General features: G+C 47.2%; 1 protein-coding gene and 1 long non-coding RNA gene across 2 annotated transcripts in view; both read right to left on the minus strand.

Moving 5' to 3' along the window:
* The window catches only part of LOC117979556 (RNA-binding motif protein, X-linked-like-2), a 157,856-nt gene that overhangs the window by 81,127 nt on the left and 51,875 nt on the right, over positions 1 to 24,854 (minus strand). The gene's annotated exons all lie outside the window — the stretch shown is intronic.
* Positions 1 to 24,854, minus strand: part of LOC117977896 (uncharacterized) — a 76,393-nt gene that overhangs the window by 39,492 nt on the left and 12,047 nt on the right. The gene's annotated exons all lie outside the window — the stretch shown is intronic.

Here is a 24,854-nt window from a genome sequence, read left to right on the forward strand (position 1 = left end):
AGAAAATGCCACACTTTGACGTGAATTAAGTCTGTTTATTTAGCTGGCGGCCAAGAGATGGCTAACTCTTAAAGTTCTCTCGGCCTCGAAGAAGGGGCTAGATTTTCTTTTATACTTCAGTTGGGAAAGGGATCTAGTTAAAGAATTTTACAGAAGTAAAGTAGGCAAAAAAGTTAAAAGGATAAATTGTTACAGGAAAGTAAACAGTTCTAGGTCTAAGGGCTTTAAGACTATTACAAAGTGATAGACGTGGGGCTTTAGGCATTATCAATTGGACAAATTCCTAGGAACAGCGGATATTGCTCGCCACAGTATCTTATCAGTTAATTGCACTCTTAGATGTGCTAAGAGTCAGCTTGCACAAGTTAAGTCCTTGAGGAAGGGGCTGCCAGTGAAAAAGCCAAGATAAAGTCTGTCTAGCTCTCTTAGCTAAAAGAAAGTGAATTCAGGTAGAAACAAGGCTAAGTGATTAAAAGAAAAGGAAAGTCTAAGAACAAAGTTAATAAAAACAAGGTTAGGCATTACAGATGGGGTCATCCTTATATTCATCACAGTGTTTGTCCTGAAACTTCAATGGAGTGCTCCTAGTTTGATAACTTGGACCATTCCAAACAAATTGAATTTCTCTTTCTTAACAACAGATGTTTGAATACAGCCCCGTGTCCCTCTCTGCTCCTTCCTGCCTTCCTCCTCTCCTCTTCCTTCCCTTCCTTTTCAAGAGCAGGGTTTGCAAGCTTTTACTTGAAAGCATCAGATAGTAAATATTTTAGAATTCGTGGGCCATACAGTCTCTTGTAGTAGTTACTCAACTCTGCCACCCATAGCATGAAAGCAGCTGATATAGGTTGAATATGTGTCCCCACCCAAATCTCATGTTGCAATGTAATCCCCAGTGTTAGAGGTGGGGCCTGGTGGGAAGAGATTGGATCATGGGGGTGGATTTTTCATGAATGATTTAGCATCATCCCTTTGGTCCTGTCCTTGCAATAGTGAGTGAGTTCTTGCAAGATCTGGTTGTTTACGAGTGTGTAGCACCTCCCTCCTTACTCTCTTGCTCCCACTTCAGCTTCTGCCATTATAGTAAGTTTCCTGAGGCCTCCACAGAAGCTCAGCAGATGTCAGTGTCATGCTCCCTGTACAACCTACAAAACTGTGAGCCAATTAAAACTCTTTTCTTTATACATTACCCAGTCTCAGGTATTTCTTTATAGCATGAGAGAACAGCCTAATCCAGCAGCCATAGACAATATGTAGCAAATGGGCATGGCTGTGTTTCAATAAAACTTTATTGACAAAAACATGTGCAGGCAGGTCAGATTTGGCCCATGGGCCATAGTGTTCCAACCTCAGCTCTGGAATATTCTCTTTAGCCTGGATGGACATCTCTAGGTTGTTGTTGTTGTTGTTGTTTTTGAGACAAAGTCTCACTGTTGCCCAGGCTGGAGTGCAGTGGTGCAATCTTTGCTCACCACATCCTCTTCCTCCTGGGTTCAAGCAATTCTCCTGCCTCAGCCTCCCAAGTAGCTGGGATTACAGGCACCTGCCACCACACCTGGCCAATTTTTGTATTTTTTAATAGAAATAGTGTTTCACCATGATGGCCAGGCTGGTCTCAAACTCCTGACATCAGGTGATCCACCCACCTCAGCCTCCCAAAATGCTGGGATTACAGGTGCCCGCCACCACATCTGGCTAATTTTTTTGTATTTTTAGTAGAGATGTGATTTCACTATGTTGCCCAGGCTGGTCTCGAACTCCTGATCTCAAGTGATCCACCTGCCTCAGCCTCCCAAAGTGCTGGGATTACAGGTGTGAGCCACTGCAGCTGGCCTCTAGATTTCTTTTTCTTTTTTTTTTTTGACCATTGCTTATTTGGTTTGACTTTCATTTTCTTCCCCATTGTGGTAGTCATTTTCTGAATGCCTGTTAGTGTGTCCATCTCTCTCCTCTGTAGTCCCTAGAGTCAGATGAACTCCTCTGCAGGTGCAATGGTGTAACACACTCTAGTGCTGAATTTTGAGCAGGAGAAAGAGAGCAAGAGTGACCAGTACCCTTGGAAACTCTGGCCTCCTGAGAATTTGGTGTCTTCTCTGCAAAGGTTGCAAACCTGTTAACCCACAGGCCGGAGAGAGAGACAAGCCAGAATCATGATCTGTTAAGCTTGAGTTTTATATTTGATGCACAGAGATCACTGAGTTTTTTGATAAGAATTAGAGGGGGAAGAAATGGCCACAGACATCAATTTCTATCTCCAGGTGAGGATTCAGGAGATAATTCTGCAAACAGAAATTCCTGAGAACTGAGATGGGGGAAATCGTTGGTATTAGAAGGGTGAAAACGTCAGTAATTAAGGCTATGACTGTGCTCTTAGAGGCAAAAGAAGAAAATGAGACTGCCAGGCATGAATAATGGGAAATCTTTGATGGAATTAGCCATGCAGAACAGATACTAAAGGCATCCTCATTCTTCTCATAGTCAAAAGTTTTGCTGAAGCTGGATGGCAAAAAGAGAATTCCATTTCACTAAGTATAAAAGAGGAGATTTTAGAGAAGGTCTCAGAAGAAAGAAATGTGGCGGTTTGGTGAAACTCACCAGAGGCTGAACCCTCTCCAGCATAACACAGGGATTGGGAGGAGCAGGGAAGCATTAGGCCAGGTGCATAGCCCAGTGCTGCTGTCTCTGGACTTTCTGCTCTCTCTGGACTTGTTTGCTAGCTGAGCTCATCCATTTGCACAATTTTCAGTGCCATTTCTCAGCTGATGAGTCCTGAACTTTTGTCTTGAGGCTAGACTTCTCCTTCAAACAGCAGTCTTAAACACTCAACTTCTTTCTTGTTTTTTCCACTTGTCAACTCATGAACACCTCAACCTTGTTAAATCCAAAGCCAAACTCATGGCTTGGAGTGGTAGGTGATGGCTGTAATCCCAGTGCTATGGGAGGCTGAGGTGGGAGGATTACTTGAGGTCAGGAGTTTGAAGCCAGCCTGGAAAACACAGTGAGACTCCCTATCTACAAAAAAAAAAAAAAAAAAGCTAGGCATGGTGAAGTGCATCTGTAGGATCTGTAGTCCTGTTACATGGCAGGCTGAGGCAGGAGGATCATTTGAGCCCAGGAGTTTGAGGCTGCAAAGAGCTATGATTGCACCAATGCACTTCAGCCTGGGTGACAGAGCCAGAGACCCTGTCTTAAAAAAAACCCAAACCAAAACTCTTTTTCCTCCTCCTTCTCCATGGGCTCTGTCCATGCCATCTCTGTTCTGTAAATGGCACCACCCCCTGCTGAGCTGCTCAAGGTGGTCATAACTCATATGTTGTGCTAACTCTGCTTTTGCCCTCTTCTCCAGTCAGAAGTCCTGTGATTCTAAACTTTATCCAACTTGTCCACTCTCTCTATCTTCACTGTCATTATCTTTGCCTAGGACACTGCTATCCCAGCTGGGCTATAGCAGTAGCCTCCTAACTGGTCTTAACTGGTCCTCTGCACCTGTTCTCCATGCTCAGCAATCCATTTCCTACCTAGCAGCTTCAGTGATCTTAAGGTGTCCATTGAGTCTCATCCCTGCCTTTCCTGCCCATGGCACATAGAATAAAATAGAGACCCTGAGTCTTCTGCCTGTTCCTGCCAGCTCTCCAGCTCTCTCTTATCTCCTCCCCTTGGCCTACTCTATTTCAGCCACTCTGGCCTCCTTTTGTTTTCTTCGACTTTCAAACCTTTCTCCACAACAGGGCCTTTGCACTTGCTACTTCAGCCTGGAATGATTTTCCTCTGCACCTCCCCAAATTAGACCATCCTTTAGGTCTCAGCTAAAATGATGCTTCCAGACACCTCTTTCCTGACCCCTTTATAAAGTGGACTTCCCTGCTCTTCTCCACCTTAACCTCATTATTTCTCGTTGTGGGAACTCAGGGACCCCAAATGGAGGGACTGGCTGAAGCCACGGCAGAGGAACATAAATTGTGAAGATTTCGTGGATATTTATCAGTTCCCAAATAATACTTTTATACTTTCTTATGCCTGTCTTTATTTTAATCTCTTAATCCTGTTATATTCATAAGCTGAGGATGTACATCACCTCAGGACCACTGTGATAATTGTGTTAACTGTACAAATTGATTGTAAAACGTGTGTTTCAAAAATATGAAATCAGTGCACCTTGAAAAAGAAGAGAATAACAGCAATTTTTAGGGAACAAGGGAAGACAACCATAAGGTCTTACTTCTTACAGGGTTGGGCAAAAAGAGCCATATGTTTCTTCTTGCATGGAGTCTATAAATGGACGTGCAAGTAGGACAGATATTGCTAAATTCCTTTCCTAGCAAGGAATATTAATATTAATACCCTGGGAAAGGAATGCATTCCTGGGGGGAGGTCTATAAATGGCTGCTCTGGGAATGTCTGTCTTATGCAGTTGAGATAAGGACTGAGATACGCCCTGGTCTCCTGCAGTACCCAAAGGCTTACTAGGGTGGGGAAAAACTCTGCCCTGGTAAATTTGTGGTCAGACTGGTTCTCTGCTCTCGAACCCTGTTTTCTGTTGTTTAAGATGTTTATTAAGACAATACGTGCACCACTGAACATAGACCCTTATCAGTGGTTCTGCTTTTGTCCTTTGCTTTGTGATCTTTGCTGGACCTTTATCAGTAGTTCTGCTTTTGCCCTTTGTCCTGTTCCCTCTGAAGCATGTGATCTTTCTTAGACCCTTAGTAGTAGTTCTGCTTTTTGCCCTTTGAAGCATGTGATCTTTGTACCTATGCCCTGTTCTTACAGCCCCTCCCCTTTTGAAACCCTTAATAAAAACTTGCTGGTCTGAGACTCAGCAGGCATCACAGACTTACTGATATGTATTGTCACCCCCAGTGGCACAGCTGTAAAATTCCTCTCTTTGTAGTGTCTCTCTTAATTTCTCAGCTGGCTGACACTTATGGAAAATAGAAAGAACCTATGTTGAAATATTGGGGGCAGGTTCCATCAATAGTTCTTTCATGGATTTACTTATTTTTTGTCTCCCTCCATACCCTAGAAACTCCTGGAGGGCAGAGCTGTGTCTGCCATCTTCATCATTGCATTACCACCACCCAACACAGTGCCTGGCACAAAAGAGTTGCTCAATAAATAAATCAGGATGAATGGATAAATAAATGGATAGGCACTTTGAACTACAGATGAGTTTAAATACTTTCTGTTTTTCTTAGTCAAACATGTGCAATTAAGCATGTGATAAAAGATATGATGACCACACCTGTGTCTTGCCTGATGTTCTTTGCAATCACTAAATGAAGTCAATTGTGCCTGTTTTGATAGTTCTGTTTTCAACCTAATGATCTGTTTCTTTTAACTTCTGGCTGTTGGCTTTGTTTGGGTTTGTTAGTCTGACAAAGTGGCAGATATTGGTATTTGCTCTTTTGTTTAAATGTCATGAACTTTAAAAATGCCTTTGCTTTTGGTAAGAAACCCTAGTTAGGACAATCTAGCAGTCAGGATGATTTGGGTTCTGGTGCAGTAACAACAATCCCCAAATCTCAGTGGATCCATGCAGTGAGGTATTTGTTTGTTTGTTTGTTTGTTTGTTTTGAGACAGGGCCTCAGTCTGTCACCCAGACTAGAGTGCAGTGGTGCAACCTCAGCTCACTGCAACCTCTGCCTCCCAGACTCAAGCGATTCTCCTGCCTCCTGAGTAGCTGGGATTACAGGCCTGTGCCACTACTGTCTTGCTAATTTTTGTACTTTAGTAGAGACAGGATGTCACCATGTTAGCCAGGCTGATCTTGAACTCCTGACCTCAAATGATCCACCCGCCTTGGCCTCCCAAAGTGCTGGGATGACAGGCATGAGCCACCATGCCTGGCCACAGTGAGGTTTATTCTTGGTCACGTTGCATGTCTGGGCTGTGTTAGGGCATTGTGGGGTGGTCTGTTCATTGTGTTCACTCAGGGATCCAGGCTGACAAAAGCCCCATCTCTGCATGTGTCCTTGATCACCACTTCAGGGGAAAGGGAATGTGGTGGATCACACAGGCTCTTAACACTTCCACCTGGAGGTGACTCAAGTTGCTCTTGCTCATGGTTCATTGGACAAAACAGATCACAGAGACATGGGCAACTTCTCTGTGCCTGGAAGGGGAATCAAAATATGAATAGCTACATTGATTTTCCCTAGCTATTACACAGAAGGCCTCATTTAAACACAGTTACTTATTTGTGTTTTGAAGCTAATTGTTGTCCATCAAACTTCACAGAAGATATGTGCACTTCCAAGTTATTATTAAGCACAATTTTTTTTTTTTTTTTAGACAGAGTCTCACTCTCTTGGCCAGGCTGCAGTGCAGTGGCATGATCATGGATCACTGCAACTTATGCCTCCTGGGTTCAAGTGATTTTCATGCCTCAGCCTCCCAAAGTGCTGTGACTACAGACACCCACCACTGCGCCTGGCTAAGTCTTGTATTTTTAACAGAGATGAGGTTTCACCATGTTGGCCTGGCTGGTCTGGAACTCCTGACCTCAGGTGACCCACCTGCCTCAGCCTCCCAAAGTGCTGAGATGACAGGCGTGAGCTGCCATGCCCATCCTTGAGTATGATTTTTGATTGGGAAGGTCAGAGTTAGGGTTTTAGTCTGAGGACAGTATGATGTGAAGGTGAAAAGCAGAGCTTGGCTGTGAGTTTGCTGGGATAACTGTGCTGCTTCGTTCTTTGCCTGTGTGACCGTCACCTTTGGCAAGTTTGTTTATGTTTCTATGTGTCGGTTTCCTCATCAATAAAATGGAAAAACTAATCATAATCATAATATCTATTGGTGTTGGGATAGCCCAGTGGTTGACACATAAGGACTCAAAAATAGTTGTTGTTGTTGTTGTTTTTTTTTTTTTTTGAAACAGAGACTTGCTCTGTTGCCAGGCTGGAGTGCAGTGGTGCAATTTCAGCTCACTGCGAACTCTGCATCCTGGGTTCAAGCAATTCTCCTGCCTCAGCCTCCCGAGTAGCTGAGATTACAGACACCTGCCACCACTCGCAGCTAATTTTTGTATTTTTAGTAGAGACGAGGTTTCACCATGTTGTCCAGGATGCTCTCGATCTCTTGACCTCATGATCCGCCCACTTCAGCCTCCCAAAGTGTTGGGTTTACAGGCATGAACTACCGTGCCCTGCTCAAAAATACTATTGTTAATTTTGGGGGGTAGTTACTATATTTTGTGAAAATCGGAGTTCAGTACCTTGTAACACTGGGTTGGGATCTATCCCTGAAGGAACAGGCTTCTAAAGAAGAAGGCATGGAGAGAGGGACAAAATTTGAGTGTATGTTGTAATGACTTTAGGTATATGGACCTGGGGCTGAGTTCTAACTGGGGCCACCAGGTGGCAAGGTGGACTTTGCTAAATTCTGTCACTTTCCTGGGCCTCAGACTGACTCGTTAGAAATGGGGTTAAAGCATCCCTCTTTCAGGGCTAAGATAAAGATGATTAAGAGGGAATGAAAGTAACTTCCATCAACTGTCAAAAGTATTCGTTTAAATTTTTTTTTTTTTTTTTTTTGAGATGGAGTCTCTCTCTGTTGCCCAGGTTGGAGTGCAGTGGCATGGTTCCAGGTCAATGCAACCTCCACCTCCTTGGTTCAAGTGATTCTCCTGCCTCAGCCTCCTGAGTAGCTGGGACTTCAGGTGCATGCCACCATGCCTGGCTAATTTTTATATTTTTAGTAGAGACGGGGTTTCACCATGTTGGCCAGGATGGTCTCCGTCTCTTCCCCTTGTGATCCACCCACCTTAGCCTCCCAAAGTGTTGGGATTACAGGCATGAGCCACCACATCCGGCCCATTTGACTTCTATATTACTTTCCTGTTGGTGGATTTACCAGTGCAAACTGAGCAGCTTAAAACACCACCCAGTTATTATCTGTTTTCATGAGCCAAGGGTCTGGGCAGGGTTTAACTGGGTCTTCTATTCAGGGTCACAATACGGCAACCAGAGTGTCAGTTGGAGCTGGGGTCTCATCAGATGCTCAGTGTCTTCTTCTAAGCTTATTCAGTCTGTGAACTGAATTCAATTACTTACAATTGTTGAATGAAGGCCCTCAACTCCTAGAGCTGCCACCTCCAAAGACAGCTCACAGCATGGCCATTTGTGTCTCCTTGGAGGCTAAGGGTTCAATCTCTGAAACTTCACCTTTAAAAGATTCACCTGATTAGGTCTGGCCCACCTAAGATCATCCTGCTTTGGATGAACTCAAAGTCAGCTGAGCAAATGTGCTTAACAAAGCAAGTGTGACCATAATCACATTTGCAAAATTCCTTCCTCTTGGCCAAATCACAAGCTCTGCACACACTCAAGAAGAGATGATACAGAGAGCAGATATAAGGGAGTGGGTCTCTTGGGAGCTATCCTAGAACTCTGCCCATTACAACTTCCTTTCTCGAGGAACAGCAGGCCTGGGGAGAGATGATCACAGATGAGCGCAGCCCACAGGTGGTGAGTGCCTGGTGCTGGGGTAGGATGCAGGAGGCTGTGAAGCAAGTATGAAAAGCCTTCTCTGGGCTGGGTGCAGTGGCTCACGCCTGTAATCCCAGCACTTTGGGAGGCTGAGGTGAGTGGATCAGGAGGTCAAGAGATCGAGACTATCCTGGCCAACAAACATGGTGAAACCCCGTCTTTACTATAAATAAAAAAATTAGCTGGGCATGGTGGTGCATGTCTCTAACACCCCAGCTCCTCAAGTGAGCAATTCCTGTCCCTTTTAAGGGCTCACAACTGTAAGGGGGTCCACATGAGAGGGTCTTGATCTACTGACCAAGCAGGGAGTACGTGACTGGGGGCTGCATTCAGCAAACCCCATCTCTACTAAAAATACCAAAATTCAGCAAAGTTTCAGGATACAAAATCAATGTGTAAAAATCACAAGCATTCTTGTACACCAATAACAGACAAACAGAGAGCCAAATCATGAGTGAACTCCCATTCACAATTGCATCAGAGAGAATAAAGTACCTAGGAATCCAACTTACAAGGGACATGAAGGACCTCTTCAAGGAGAACTACAAACCACTGCTCAATGAAATAAAAGAGGATACAAAGAAATGGAAGAACATTCCATGCTCATGGCTAGGAGGAATCAATATCATGATAATGGCCATACTGCCCAAGGTAATTTATAGATTCAATGCCATCCCCATCAAGTTACCAATGACTTTCTTCACAGAATTGGAAAAAACTATTTTAAAGTTCATATGGAACCAAAAAAGAGTCCACATTGCCAAGTCAATCCTAAGCCAAAAGAACAAAGCTAGAGGCATCACACTACCTGACTTCAAACTGTACTACGAGGCTACAGTAACCAAAACAGCATGGTACTGGTACAAAAACAGATACAGACTAATGGAACAGAACAGAGCTCTCAGAAATAATGCCACACATCTACAACTATCTGATCTTTGACAAACCTGACAAAAGCAAGAAATGGGGAAAGGATTCCCTATTTAATGGTGCTGGAAAAACTGGCTAGCCATATATAGAAAGCTGAACCTGGATCCCTTCCTTACACCTTATACAAAAATTAATTCAAGATGGATTAAAGACTTAAATGTTAGACCTAAAACCATAAAAGCGCTAGAAGAAAACCTCAGCAATACCATTCAGGACAAAGGCATGGGCAAGGACTTCATGTCTAAAACACCAAAAGCAATGGCAACAAAAGCCAAAATTGACAAATCGGATCTAATTAAACTAAAGAGCTTCTGCACAGCAAAAGAAACTACCATCAGAGTGAACAGGTAACCTACAGAATGGGAGAAAATTTTTGCAATCTACTCATCTGACAAAGGGACCTATGACTTTCTTATAACCAAGAGAATATGGCAGAGGTGATGGGATGTAGCGATTATGTTAGATAGGATGTTAACTTGTCTGGCTAGGAGGCTGTCTGTCTTGCTGGCTTTGAAGATGTGAGCTGCCATGTCATGAGCGGCCAGATGGAGAGGCCCATGTGGCAAGAAGCAAGAAACTGGGGCCCTGAGTCCAGTAGCCTGCAAGGAACTGAATGCTGCCAACAATCAGATGAGCCTGGAAGCAGATCAATCACCAGTTAAGCCTCCAGATGAGAACTGAGCCCTGGCTGACACTATGGCTGCAGCCTTGCACTGAACCCAGCTGAGTCACACCTGGATTCCTGACCCACAGAAACCATGCAGTGATAACTGTCTGCTGTCTCAAGCCACAAAGTTTGCAGTAATATTGTTGCACAGCAATAGATAACTAACATAAAAACTGTCTTACATCATGTACATTACTGAGCGAAATGTAGAACCTGGATTTGAGCTCTGATTTCAGAGGTGTGGTCTCAGTCTCCCCAGGGAGACCTGTCCTGGGAGACAGTTATGCCAGGCTGTGATGCTGTGATGATTGTTCTCTTCCTATCCAGAAGCTTTCAATAGGCATGTCAAGCATGTGACCCCAGCTACATATACCAAATGTATTTCTGACAAATGCCAGGACATCGTGAGCTTTCTTGTTTTACTGAGAGCTCCATAAAGGAAGGACTATCTTTGTCTTTTTTTTTTTTTTTTTTTTTTTTTTAAGAGTCTCACTGTCACCCAGGCTGGAGTGCAATGGTGTGATCTCGGCTCACTGCAGTCTCTGCCTCCTGGGCTCAAGGGATTCTCCAGCCTCAGCCTCCTGAGTAGCTGGGATCAAAGGTGTACATCACCACACCCAGCTAATTTCATATTTTTGGTAGAGATGGGGTTGCGTCATGTTGGCCAGACAGATCTTGAACTCCTGGCCTCAAGTGATTCGCTTACTTTGGCATCCCAAAGTGCTGGGATTACAGGTATGAGCCACTGCACCTGGCCTGTCTTATTTATGTTATGTCTACGTGAAACAGCCCAGTGGTCAGCACACAAAGGGGTCCAAATGTGAAAGGAAAGAGCAAACACAGGGGAAACATAGGGGTGTTCAGAAATAGTTCCCAGGTTACTGCCTGTTTCAATATGTACAGTCCTCGGCCCCACCCGCAAGATTCTGACTTGGCAGGTGAGAGTTGGAGATGGGGGAGCTACCTGGTTTCGAGGGATCCCAGTTCATTTTGAGGCAGCTGGTTGTTAGATTGCATTGTAAAAATTACCCCCCAAAGATGTGAAGGGATAATTTATGTATTTTTAATAGAGATAGGGTTTCACCATGTTGGCCAGGCAGGTCTCCAACTCCCAGCCTCAGGTGAACAGCCCGCCTTGGCCTCCCAAAGTGCTGGGATTACAGGCATGAGCCATTGCTCCTAGCAGTATTTTTTTAATGAGGCAAAATTCACATAACACACAAGTTCCTGTATGAAACCATACACTTCAGTATCATTAAATACATTCACAATGTTAAGCAATCATCATCTCTGTCTAGTTCCAAAACATTTTCATTAACACCCCCAGCCCCCCAAAAAAATAACCCTGTATCCAATCAAGCACTCTCCATCCCCTCCCCTTTCCCCCAGTTCCTGGCAACCACTTACCTACTTTCTGCCTCTACAGATTTGCCTATTCTGGACCTTTCACATAAATGGAATCATGTAATATATATAATAACCAAAAGGTAGCAACAACCAAGATGGCCATTTGCTTGATGAATGTATAAACAAAATGTGCTGTATCCATACAGTGAAAGTATTGGTACCTACTACATGTGGATGGACCTTGGAAACATCATGCTAAGTGAGAGAGAGCCTTGGTATTGTCTCATCTCCCCAGGAGATTCCAAGGTGCAGCCAAGGTTGAGACCCCCTGACAAGCAATGGATATGGTTGGGTGCAGATGAAATAAGGCAGCCAGGGGCAGGAGGGATGTCTCATTGAAGATGACTATTTGTGGATGCCTAGCAGGGGTGGGGATGAGGGATGATAACAGCAACCCCAATCTCAACACAGCGTGACCGATTTTATCTTCAGCCAGCTGATACGCCTCATGGGGTTTGGACACAGGACATCTCTGCCTCCCAGGTTCAAGCAATAACTCCTGCCTCAGCCTCCTAAGTAGCTGGGATTACAGGCATGTACTACCACACCTAGCTAATTTTTGTATTTTTAGTAGAAACGAGGCCTCATCATGTTGCCCAGGTTGGTATCGAACTTCTGGCCTCAAATTATCCACCCACCTCAGCCACCCAAAGTACTGGGATTACAGGCATGAACCACAGTGGCAGCCTCCAAATTCTATTTGAAGTTTCACTTTCCATCTCCAGAAAATCCCAACCTTTGCCCCAGTCACAGTGGGACACCCCGGAGTTAATTTCAGAGAAATGTGCTTTTAAAAACAACACCAGGCCAGGCGCAGTGGCTCACGCCTATAATCCTAGCACTTTGGGAGACTGAGGCAGACGGATCACGAGGTCAGGAGATCAAGACCATCCTGGCTAACACAGTGAAACCCCATCTATACTAAAAATACAAAAAATTAGCCGGGCGTGGTGGCACATGCCTGTAAGCCCAGCTACTCGGGAGGCCGAGGCAGGAGAATCGCTTGAACCAGGGAGTCAGAGGTTGCAGTGGGCCAAGAGTGCGCCACTGCACTCCAGCCTGGTGACAGAGAGAGATTCCGTCTCAAAATAATAAATAAAACCCTCCGATATGGACACCAAACTAGAATACCTCCATTGACTTCCATCCACCAATCAGGGGGAGTGATGGTGATGGTGCATGAGTGTCTATTTGCATTGAGTCTTAATGGAAAATAAGGTTGTGTCACTCAAAGGAAAAACAAATCACAACCCAGACTGGAGCTGTAGATGAATAACATGGCTGAGTGTTGGTACAGGCTTTCCACAGCAATATTAAAACTGAAAAAATCAGCAATGAAGCTCCCAGCCACATTTCTGCCTAATGATTTGGAGGAAAACAACAGAGGCACTCCTCAACTTTTCCTTCGCTGCACAAAGTGGATTTGGCTAGAAATGCCAAATGTGCTTGTTGCTGGGATCTTTCAAATGAAAGCAAGCTGGGAGTCAACCTCCTGCAGCCGCAGGCCAGAAATGGGTTGAGACCAAACTCTTATAGTAACAGTGGTGCACATCTAAACAGATTTAACTCCCTCCCAGCAATCCAGATTAATTTCATATGCTTTCTTAATGGCATTCCGCATTTCTCATTAAAGCAAATAAACATCCATCCCTCTGTGATAAATTAGGTCAAAAAACATTCATATATTTAGGGCACAGGGAAGGAGGAGTTGTTGGCTGTTAAAAAAAAAAAAAAGTCCTATAAATGGCCTTTCAAAGTCTAGACATCTTCATCATCAACACAGACATTCCTCTTCACAAAGGGACCTCAGGTAACCTTAGGCTGGAGGGCCCACCTGCGTATGTTTTTCTTCTCATTCTTTCTTACCTTCCCTCCAGCCCACACAACTCACATTCAGTGACCAAGTCACATAGGTTTTACCTCCTAAATCTTTCTCATATCCTTCACTGCTCAGCCATTCTCCTGACACCACCATCAACCAAGCCACCATCACCTCCAGCTGTTTGACTGCAAATGCCTCCAGACTGGCCCCTGCTTTTCCCTGGCCCTGTGACAATCTGCATTCCTCACAGGGACCAAAGCAATCACTTCAGAAGATGCATCCAAACAGATCACTCAACTTTCAATGGCTCCCTCTGCTGTGTGGGTTAACAATGATAAAAGCTCGGCCGGGCGCGGGGGCTCACGCCTGTAATCCCAGCACTCTGGGAGGCTGAGGCGGTCGGATCACGACGTTAGGAGATCCAGACCTTTCTCCCTAACCCAGTGAAACCCCGTCTCTACTAAAAATACAAAAAAATTGGACTGTGTGGTAGATAGAGCTCCCTCCCCCCTCCCCCCTCCCCCGTCTCCCCTCTCCCCTCTCCCCTCTCCCCTCTCCCCTCTTTCCACGGTCTCCCTCTGATGCCGAGCCGAAGCTGGACGGTACTGCTGCCATCTCAGCTCACTGCAACCTCCCTGCCCGATTCTCCTGCCTCAGCCTGCCGAGTGCCTGCGATTGCAGGCGTGCGCCGCCACGCCTGACTGGTTTTCGAATTTTTTTGGTGGAGACGGGGTTTCGATGTGTCAGCTGGGCTGGTCTCCAGCTCCTAACCGCGAGTGATCCGCCAGCCTCGGCCTCCCGAGGTGCCGGGATTGCAGACGGAGTCTCGTTAACTCAGTGCTCAATGGCGCCCAGGCTGGAGTGCAGTGGCGTGATCTCGGCTCGCTACAACCACCTCCCAGCCGCCTGCCTTGGCCTCCCTAAGTGCCGAGATTGCAGCCTCTGCCTGGCAGCCACCCCGTCTGGGAAGTGAGGAGCGTCTCCGCCTGACTGCCCATCGTCTGGGATGTGAGGAGCCCCTCTGCCTGGCTGCCCAGTCTGGAAAGTGAGGAGCGTCTCTGCCCGGCCGCCATCCCATCTAGGAAGTGAGGAGCGCCTCTTCCCGGCCGCCATCACATCTGGGAAGTGAGGAGCGTCTCTGCCCGGCCGCCCATCGTCTGAGATGTGGGGAGCACCTCTGCCCTGCCGCCCCGTCCGGGATGTGAGGAGTGTCTCTGCCCGGCCGCCCTGTCTGAGAAGTGAGGAGACCCTCTGCCTGGCAACCGCCCCGTCTGAGAAGTGAGGAGCCCCTCCGCCCGGCAGCCACCCCGTCTGAGAAGTGAGGAGCATCCTCCCTCCTCATCTGGGAGGGAGATGGGGGGGTCAGCCCCCCGCCTGGCCAGCCGCCCCGTCCGGGAGGTGAGGGGCACCTCTGCCCGGCTGCCCCTACCGGGAAGTGAGGAGCCCCTCTGCCCGGCCAGCCGCCTCGTCCGGGAGGGAGGTGGGGGGGTCAGCCCCCCGCCTGGCCAGCCGCCCCGTCCGGGAGGCGAGGGGTGCCTCTGCCCGGCCGCCCCTACTGGGAAGTGAGGAGCCCCTCTGCCCGGCCAGCCGCCCCGTCCGGGAGGGAGGTGGGGGGGTCAGCCCCCCTCCCGGCCAGCCGCCCCATCCGGGAGGGAGGTGGGGGGGTCAGCCCCCCGCCCGGCCAGCCGCCCCGTCCGGGAGGGAGGTGGGGGGATCAGCCCCCCGCCTGGCCAGCCGCCCCGTCCGGGAGGGAGGTGGGGGGATCAGCCCCCTGCCCGGCCAGCCGCCCTGTCCAGGAGGTGGGGGGGGCGCCTCTGCCCGGCCGCCCCTACTGGGAAGTGAGGAGCCCCTCTGCCCGGCCAGCCGCTCTGTCTGGGAGGGAGGTGGGGGGGTCAGCCCCCAGCCCGGCCAGCCGCCCCGTCCGGGAGGGAGGTGGGGGGGTTAGCCCCCCGCCTGGCCAGCCGCCCCATCCGGGAGGTGAGGGGCGCCTCTGCCCGGCCGCCCCTTCTGGGAAGTGAGGAGCCCCTCTGCCTGGCCAGCCGCCCCGTCCGGGAGGGAGGTGGGGGGGTCAGCCCCCCACCCGGCCAGCCGCCCCGTCCGGGAGGGAGGTGGGGGGGTCAGCCCCCCGCCCGGCCAGCCGCCCCGTCCGGGAGGGAGGTGGGGGGTCAGCCCCCCGCCCGGCCAGCCGCCCCGTCCGGGAGGGAGGTGGGGGGGTCAGCCCCCCGCCCGGCCAGCCGCCCCGTCCGGGAGGGAGGTGGGGGGGTCAGACCCCCGCCCGGCCAGCCGCCCCGTCCGGGAGGGAGGTGGGGGGTCAGCCCCCCGCCCGGCCAGCCGCCCCGTCCGGGAGGGAGGTGGGGGGGTCAGCCCCCCGCCCGGCCAGCCGCCCCGTCCGGGAGGGAGGTGGGGGGATCAGCCCCCCGCCCGGCCAGCCGCCCTGTCCGGGAGGTGAGGGGCGCCTCTGCCCGGCCGCCCCTACAGGGAAGTGAGGAGCCCCTCTGCCCGGCCAGCCGCCCCCTCCGGGAGGGAGGTGGGGGGGGTCAGCCCCCCGCCGGGCCAGCCGCCCCGTCGGGGAAGTGAGGGGCACCTCTGCCCGGCCGCCCCTACTGGGAAGTGAGGAGCCCCTCTGCCCGGCCAGCCGCCCTGTCCGGGAGGGAGGTGGGGGGTCAGCCCCCCGCCCGGCCAGCCGCCCCGTCCGGGAGGGAGGTGGGGGGGGTCAGCCCCCCGCCCGGCCAGCCGCCCCGTCCGGGAGGTGAGGGGCGCTTCTGCCCGGCCTCCCCTACTGGGAAGTGAGGAGCTCCTCTGCCCGGCCACCACCCCATCTGGGAGGTGTACTCAACAGCTCATTGAGAACGGGCCATGAAGACAATGGCGGTTTTGTGGAATAGAAAGGGGGGAAAGGTGGGGAAAAGATTGAGAAATCGGATGGTTGCTGTGTCTGTGTAGAAAGAGGTAGACATGGGAGACTTTTCATTTTGTTCTGTACTAAGAAAAATTCTTCTGCCTTGGGATCCTGTTGATCTGTGACCTTACCCCCAACCCTGTGCTCTCTGAAACATGTGCTGTATCCACTCAGGGTTGAATGGATTAAGGGCGGTGCAAGATGTGCTTTGTTAAACAGATGCTTGAAGGCAGCATGTTCGTTAAGAGTCATCACCACTCCTTAATCTCAAGTACCCAGGGACACAAACACTGCGGAAGGCCGCAGGGTCCTCTGCCTAGGAAAACCAGAGAACTTTGTTCACTTGTTTATCTGCTGACCTTCCCTCCACTATTGTCCTGTGACCCTGCCAAATCCCCCTCTGTGAGAAACACCCAAGAATGATCAATAAAAAAGAAAAAAAAAAAAAAAAAAAAAAAACAAAAAAATTAGCCGGGCGTGGTGGCGGGCGCTGGTAGTCCCAGCTACTCCGGAGGCTGAGGCAGGAGAATGGCGTGAACCCAGGAGGTGGAGCTTGCAGTGAGCCAAGATCGCGCCGCTGCACTTCGGCCTGGGCAACAGAATGAGATTCCATCTCAAAAAAAAAAAAAAAAAAGATAAAAGGTCACCTTTTCTGAGCACACACTATCTCAGTCCATCCCTACATCAGCCCTTTATTTCACCAGTGGGGAAGCTGGGACAGAGAGTAGTTACGTGGGATGCCCAAGGTGGGACCACTCGTGTGAATTTTCCACACCCTGATGTGAGATCCTCCATGACCTAGCCCCTCTCTTTCTCCAGCCTCATTTCCTGATTATCTCGCTTTCCCTGCAGGCTTCAGCCACAGAAACTTCTTGAAAGTCCCTTAAATCTGGCTGAGCGCAGTGGCTCACGCCTGTAATCCCAGCACTTTGGGAAGCTGAGGCGGGTGGATCACCTGAGATCAGGAGTTCGAGACCAGCCTGGTCAACATGGTGGAACCCCATCTCTACTAAATATCCCAAAATTAGCCACGTGTGGTGGACGGCACCTGTAATCCTAGCTACTTGGGAGACTGAGGCAGGAAAACCGCTTGAACTCGGGAGACAGAGGTTGCAGTGAGCCAGGATCGCACCACTCCACTCAAGCATGGGCGTCAAGAGTGAAAGTCCGTCTCAAAAAAAACAGTCCCTTAAATCTGCTCTATGCCTATCAACCTCAGGGGCTTTACTATGCTGTTTCTCACCCTGAAATGCTGTTTCTCATTTCTCCACATAGTGAACCCATCCCACCCCCTAGGCCTCTCCTTAAGTGTCATCTCTTCAAGGAAGATTTTTCATTTTTAATATAACTATGAAAATATAATTTAGGTACCGTATGATTTGCCAATTTAAAGTAAACAAATCAATGGTTTCAGTGCATTCACAGAGCTCGGCAACCACCATGATGATCAATTTTAAAACATTTTCATCACCCCAAAAGAAACCCTGTATCTATGAGCAGGTACCTGCCATTTCCTCCTCCCACTAAGCCCTGACAATCTACTTTTTTTGAGATAGAGTTTCTGTCACAGGCTGGAGTGCAGTGGCACAATCTCGGCTCACTGCAACCTCCACCTCCCGGGTTAAAGCAATTCTCCTGCCTCCCGAGTAGCTGGAATTACAGGGATATGCCACCACGACCATCTAATTTTGTATTTTTAGTAGAGACAGGGGTTTCTGTTTTCATAGATTTGCGTGTTCTGGACATTTCATATAAATGAAATCTTATAATATGTGACCTTTTGTGACTGGTTTTTTCCACTTAGCATAATATTCTCATAGTTCATCCGTGTTGTAGCACGTGTTAGTACTTCATTCCTTTTGATGACTGAATAATATTCCATTGCATGGTCAAACCATGTTCTATTTCTCCACTCATCAGCAGACAAGCATTTGTGTTGGTTTCACTTTGGCGCTGTTATGAATAATGCTGCTATGAGCATTTGTGTACAAGTTTCTGCACGGACATATATTTTCATTTCTTTCATAAACTGGAGTGGAAATGGTGGGTCATAGAACTCTGTGTTTAAGCTTTTGAAGAAGTGCCAGACTGTGTAAGAAAGAAAGCCTTTCCTCACCCTGTGAGACTGAGCTCCCTCTCTCCATTTATATGTTCTCTTTATGCCCTTTGCTTCTCTTTCAGAGCAATTCACGTTGACCTGGGTAACCCTCAACTTAAGGCTCATAACTCCCCTAGATCCTCAGGGTCCATACTAAATGTGATGAAATATGATGGAAGCCACATATTTACTTTTGCATTTTGTAGTAACCACATTTTAAAAAGTAAAACAAAAGAAGTGAAGGTAATTGGAATAATATCAGAGATTTAAACAAATCTATCCGAAATACCAGGTCTACAAGTATAAAATACTTTAACATTAACAAAATACTTTGCTTTCTTTTTATATTAAGTCTTCACAATCTACTGTGTATTTGACACTTCTCACACATCTCAGAATGATGGCAGCACCCCATATGGGGGGCCCTCCCATGATGCCAATGATGGGCCCTCCTCCTCCTGGGATGATGCCAGTGGGACCTGCTCCTGGAATGAGGCTGCCCATGGGAGGCCACATGCCCATGATGCCTGGGTGCCCAATGATGAGACCTCCTGCCTGTCTCATGATGGTGCCCAGTCAGCCCAGAATGACTCGACCAGACAGATAAGGATAGAGGGGAGGCCTCATACATCAGTGTTGTTTTGTTGTTGTTATTGTTGTGTTGTGTTTGTTTGTAATGTTTTGTTTTGTTTTTGAGACACAGTCTTCCTCTGTCGCCCAGGCTGGAGGGCAGTGGCACGATCTCAGCTCACTGAAACCTCCACCTCCCGGGTTCAAGCGATTCCCCTGCCTCAGCCTCCTGAGTAGCTGGGACTACAGGCGTGCGCACCATGCCCGACTAATTTTTTTTATTTTAGTAGAGACAGGGTTTCACCATGTTGGCCAGGATGGTCTCAATCTCCTGACCTCGTGACCCGCTCGCCTCAGCCTCCCAAAGTGCTGGGATTACAGGTGTGAGCCACTGCGCCCGGCCTATATGAGTTTTATATTTACCTGCTCCCTTCACCGGGAGATCATGCTGCTGTGATGCCGGGTTTTCTTAACAGCATAAGGAAGACTTGCCCCCTTGCCCTATCAAAGAGAATAGTTTTGGAGGGGAGAAGTGGGACCAAAAAAGATGCAGTTTTCATTTCTATTGGGAAATGTGAAAATAAAATTGTCAACTCTTTTAGTTAAAAACAACAACAACAAAAAAGGAAACGAGATGTGGGGCTGCCACACGCAATATCGTGCATTAAAAGGATCTTCTACTCTGGAGGAGAATATCTTTGCTGATGCCAGACCAGCCTAACACAAAGACCTTTTGGTTTTTTAATGTGACTGTGTTTTATTTTACAATGTGTAATTCACTTTAGAAGGGCAAAGTACCTGTCTGGGGAAGACTATTTAATTTCCTGCATTTATTTAGTATATCGGCTAATGTTATTCTGAAGGGAAATATCTCTAACAAGGGAGTGCCCCCCACATAGACACAGCTCATGAGCTCACGGGGCAAAGGAATTGAACAGCAGCCTCCTAATAGCTAGCCTTCTTTGTGGTATGGAAATAATTATCAGCATGTAAAGACTATATATATATTCAACAATTCTGACCCCCTGCAAAATTCAAATCTACAATTGATTTGCTTCCTGGGCTCCTGAAAACAACTTTGTCAAAATTCTTCAGAAATAAGATCAGCTAATCTTTGCCCCTTGGGGACGCAGGACAAAGCAAATCAACCATGACCAATGTGGAGTCAGCCGTACACAATTACATGCATATCTGCAGGACATCGAGTCCCTGCTATGGTCCCTCCCCAGTCAGGCCCCCACTGCCTGGGCTGCAGCCAGAAGCATTCAGGCACAAGTGCATTCAACAAATACTTATTTAATTATATTGGTGGTTAGAGGGTTGTTGTTGATTAAGGTACATTAATGGATCCATGTCCTCCCTGTATCCAAGACTCTGCCATTTGTCTCTGCAGTTCCTCCCACTGAAGAATCGGAGTATATTTCTCCAGCCCCTAATGTTGGGTTTAGTCATGTGTCTAGCTTTGGCCACTGGAATATTAATCTGCAGGACCAAAAACTTGGACAGTATGCATTCATTTGTGCTCACTGACTCCTGCTATCACCATGAGAACAAGCCCAGGCCAGCCTGCTGCTTCCAGCAGAAGATAAGAGACACCAAGAGCAAAGTAGAGCTTCCCAGACATGCTCATGCTAGATTAACCAATCCTCAGCTGACCCATAGCTCCATGAAAATAAATGACTGTTGTATTAAGCCACTGAGATTTGGAGTGACTTGTTATGCAGCATTTTGTGACAATAACTAACTGATACAAGGGTCACCATCCTTTATCTCTGTAGGTTTTAACCAATTTTTAATAGCTAGATGGAGATCTTCTAGTTGCCTTTACTTATAATGAATAAGACTGTAGAGCTAGTTTGGCCTGACACTACCAGTTACCTACCCAGAAATTCAGAAATACTTTCTTCTCCAACCCACCCCAACCAACCATTACCAGTTTTTGTTTTTTTTTTTTTTTGAAACGGAGTCTTACTCTTTGCCTAGGCTAGAGTACAAGTGGCACAGTCAGAGCTCACAGTAACCTCAAAATCCTGGGCTCCCCTGATCTTCCCCTTCAACCTCCTACGTAGCTAAGACTACAGACATGTGCCACCATGCCTAGCTAATTTTTTTATTCTTTGCAGAGACAGGGTCTCACTATATTGCCCAAGTTGGTTTCAAACTCCTTGCCTCAAGCAGTCCTCCTGCCTCACCCTCCCAAAGTGCTAGGATTATAGGCATCAGTCACCATACCCAGCCTCTTCTTTTTAAATAGAAACCCTATTTTATTCTGACTGTGGGTTGCTTTCTTTTTTTTTTTTTTTTTTTTTTTTTTAGAAAAAATTGGCCCAGCCCCAGGGAATAAATTGTGACTGGTCTAAACAGAGTTGGCAAACTATAGACCAAGGGCCAAATCTGGCCCTCTGACTGTTTGTATAAATTAAGTTTTACTGGAATAAAACCAGGTCCATTCATTTATGCCTTGTCTACGTGTGCTTTTAGACTACGATGGCACCACTGCGTCACTGCAACAGAGGTTATCTAGACCAAAAGCCTAAAATATTACCGTTTGCTTCTTTATGGAAAAAGTGTGCCATTCCCTAGTCTAAGGTTTAGATTCTGAGCTTATCATTTTAGCCTACCCCCACTTACCAGTGACTGGCTCAAAACAAGTCTGTGATTCCATTCTGACTGTTCTACTGAGGGAAATCCCCCTTCTTCTCATGCAGAGCTCATGAGGGTAAGTTGTATTAATAGGACATATGCTCAGGTTTTCTGAAAAATACTTTTATCTAGAAATGCATAGGAATATGCTGGTGCCTGAATGTACCATCTGGGGGCCTGGAGATTGACTCACACTGCCTCCAGAGCTAGCGCTCACACTTACTAATGAGAGGCCTGAGGAAACACCTGCCTACCCACCACCAGAACCTGCACATGTCACCTGGAGAACTGGAGATCAGCCTGCCACACACACCACCCAGGAGCTCAGTGGCGCACCTGCCCACCTGGCCCAATGCTGCCACTGCCAGCAACCAAAGAAGCCACCTGGAGGCCCAGGGATTGGCCCATGCAGACAGGCTATCATCAGTGCCCACATACACTGCCCATGGTCCCTAGTATTGACACACCTCGTCTACCACCACTACCACTGATGCTGAAAGACAAGACTTCCAGGCATCCCTATCCTCAGCAAAGCCTCACCACAGCATCCGATAACAACTGCAGTCTGCCTGGGCATGGTGGCTCACACCTGCAATCCCAGCACTTTGAGAGGCTGAGGCAGGAAATCACGAGGTCAGGAGTTCGAGACCAGCCTGGCCAACATGGTGAAACCCCCTCTCTAATAAAATACAAAAATTAGCTGGGCGTGGTGGCACGTGCCTGTAATCCCAGCTACTCAGGAGGCTGAGGCAGGAGAATCGCTTGAACCTGGAGGCAGAGGTTGCAGTGAGCTTAGATTGTGTCACTGCACTCCAGCCTGGTGAGAGAGCTAGACTCCATCTCAACCACAAACACACAAACAAAAAAAACTGCAGTCTAAGCCAATGAATAACTCACAGACACCACTCATGCCAATTACAGCTGAAGAAATCATATGCAGACTATACCACTGTACCCACCCAGAATCAAAGCCAAAGTGTGATATCCAATGAACACTGTAGATACAGCTATAAGAAAAGGTCTTTCCCATATAAAAGCCAACCCAGAAAATTGGAAGAAGTGACTGCTATGTCAGAGGCACAGATAGTCACATAAGGATGCAAGAAATATTAAAAAGGAAACATAACATCTCCAAAGAAGCACAATAGTTCTCCAGCAACAGATTCTAATGAAAAGAAAATCTATGAAATGCCTGAAAATAATTCAGAATAATGATATTAAAGAAACTCAGGGAGATATAAGAGAGCACAGGAATGAATACAAAACAATTAGGAAAATAATTCATGATCTGAATGAGAAATTCAACAGGGATAGACAGCATAACGAAGATCCAAACACAAATCCTGGAGGAGATGAAATCATTGAAAGAAATACAAAAGATAACTGACAGCTTTAACAATAGACTAGATCAAGCAAAACAAAGAATTTCTGAACCTGAAGACTAGTCTTTTAAAATAATCCAGTCAGACAAAAAGAAAGAAAAAGGAATGAAGCAAGGCTACATGACATATGGGACACATATGTGACCAAAAACTGAAATTCTGGGAGTTCTGGATGGAGATGCAATGGGTAAAGGCATAGAAAAGCTATTTAATAAAATAATAACTGAAAACTTCCTGAAAGCTTCCAAATACAGGAAGCTCAAAAATTACCACATAAATACAACTCGAAAAGGACTTCTCCAAGGCACATTATGGTAAAATTGTCAAAAGACAAAGAGAAAGTGCTAAAAACAGCAAGAGAAAAGCATCAAGTCACTTATAAGAGAATCTCCATCAGGCTAACAGGGGATTTCTCAGCAGAAACCTTTCAGGCTAGGAGAAAAGGGGATGTATACTACAAGTTAAAAAAAAAAAAAAAAAAGTAAGGCAAAAATGCTATACCCAGCAAAGCTATCCTTCACAAATGAAGAAGACTGGCACAGTTTCTCATATCTGCAATTCCAGAGACTCAGAAGGGTGAGACAGGAGGATCATTTGAGCCCGGGAGTTCAAGGCTGCAGTGAGCTATGATCATGCCACTGTACTCCAGCCTGGGTGACAGAGTGAGACACCATTGCTTAAAAAAGATAAAAAATATTTCCGAGATAAGCAAAAGACTGTTTGTTTGTGTCTTGTTTATTGTGGTCCTACAAAAAATGCTTAAGGGAGTCCTACACTGGGAAGCAAAAGAACAATATCTACCATCATGAAAATACATGAAAGTATAAAACTCATGGTAGCACAGACACACAAAGGAGAAAGGATTCAAACGTCACCATTAAAGAAAACCACCAAACTGCAACAATAAATAATGAGAGAAAAAAGGAACAAAGGTGTATTAGTCTGTTTTCACACTGCTGATAAAGACATACCTGACTGAGACTGGGCAATTTACAAAAGAAAGAGGTTGAATGGACTTACATTTCCACGTAGCTGAGGAAGCCTTACAATCATGTTGGAAGGCAAGAAAAAGCAAGTCATGTCTCACCTGGATGGCAGCAGGCAAAGAGAGAGCTTCTGCAGGGAAACTACCCTTTTTAAAACCATCAGACCTTGTGAGACGTATTCACTGTCACAAGAACAACATGGGAACGACCTACCCCCATGACTCAATTACTTCCCACCAGTCCCTCCCACAACATGTGGGAATTCAAGATGAGATTTGGGTGGGAACACAACCAAAGCATATCATTCTGCCCCTGACCCTTGCCAAATGTCATTTCAAAACAAATTATGCCTTCCCAACAGTCCCCCAAAGTCTTAACTAAGTTCAGCATTAACTCAAAAGTCCACAGTCCAAAGTCTCATGTGAGACAAGGCAAATCCCTTCCGCCTATGAGCATGTAAAATCAAAAACAAGTTAGTTACTTCCTAGATACAATGGGGGTATAGGCATTGGGTAAACACAGTCATTCCAAATGGGAAAAAATTGCCAAAACAAAGGGGCTACAGGCCCCATGCAAGCCCAAAATCCAGTGGGGCAGTCAAATCTCAAAGCTCCAAAATGATCTCCTTTGACTCCATGTCTCACATGCAGGTCATGCTGATGTAAGAGGTGGGCTCCCATGGCCTTGGGAGAAAAAAGGCCACAGCTCCACTCCTGTGGCTTTGTGGATATAAGCCCCCTCCTGGCTCTTTCACGGGTTGGCATTGAGTGTCTGCAGCTTTTCCAGGCACACAGTGCAAGCTGTCAGTGAATCCAACATTCTGGGGTCTGGAGGATGGTGGCCCTCTTCTCACAGCTCCACTAGGTGCTGCTGCAGTAGGGACTCTATGTGGGGGCTCCGACCCCACATTTCTCTTCTGCACTGCCCTAGGAGAGGTTCTCCATGAGTGCCCTGCCCCTGCAGCAA

This window comes from Pan paniscus, chromosome 8 (assembly GCF_029289425.2).
Source record: "Pan paniscus chromosome 8, NHGRI_mPanPan1-v2.0_pri, whole genome shotgun sequence".
Classification (NCBI taxonomy): Eukaryota; Metazoa; Chordata; class Mammalia; order Primates; family Hominidae; genus Pan; species Pan paniscus.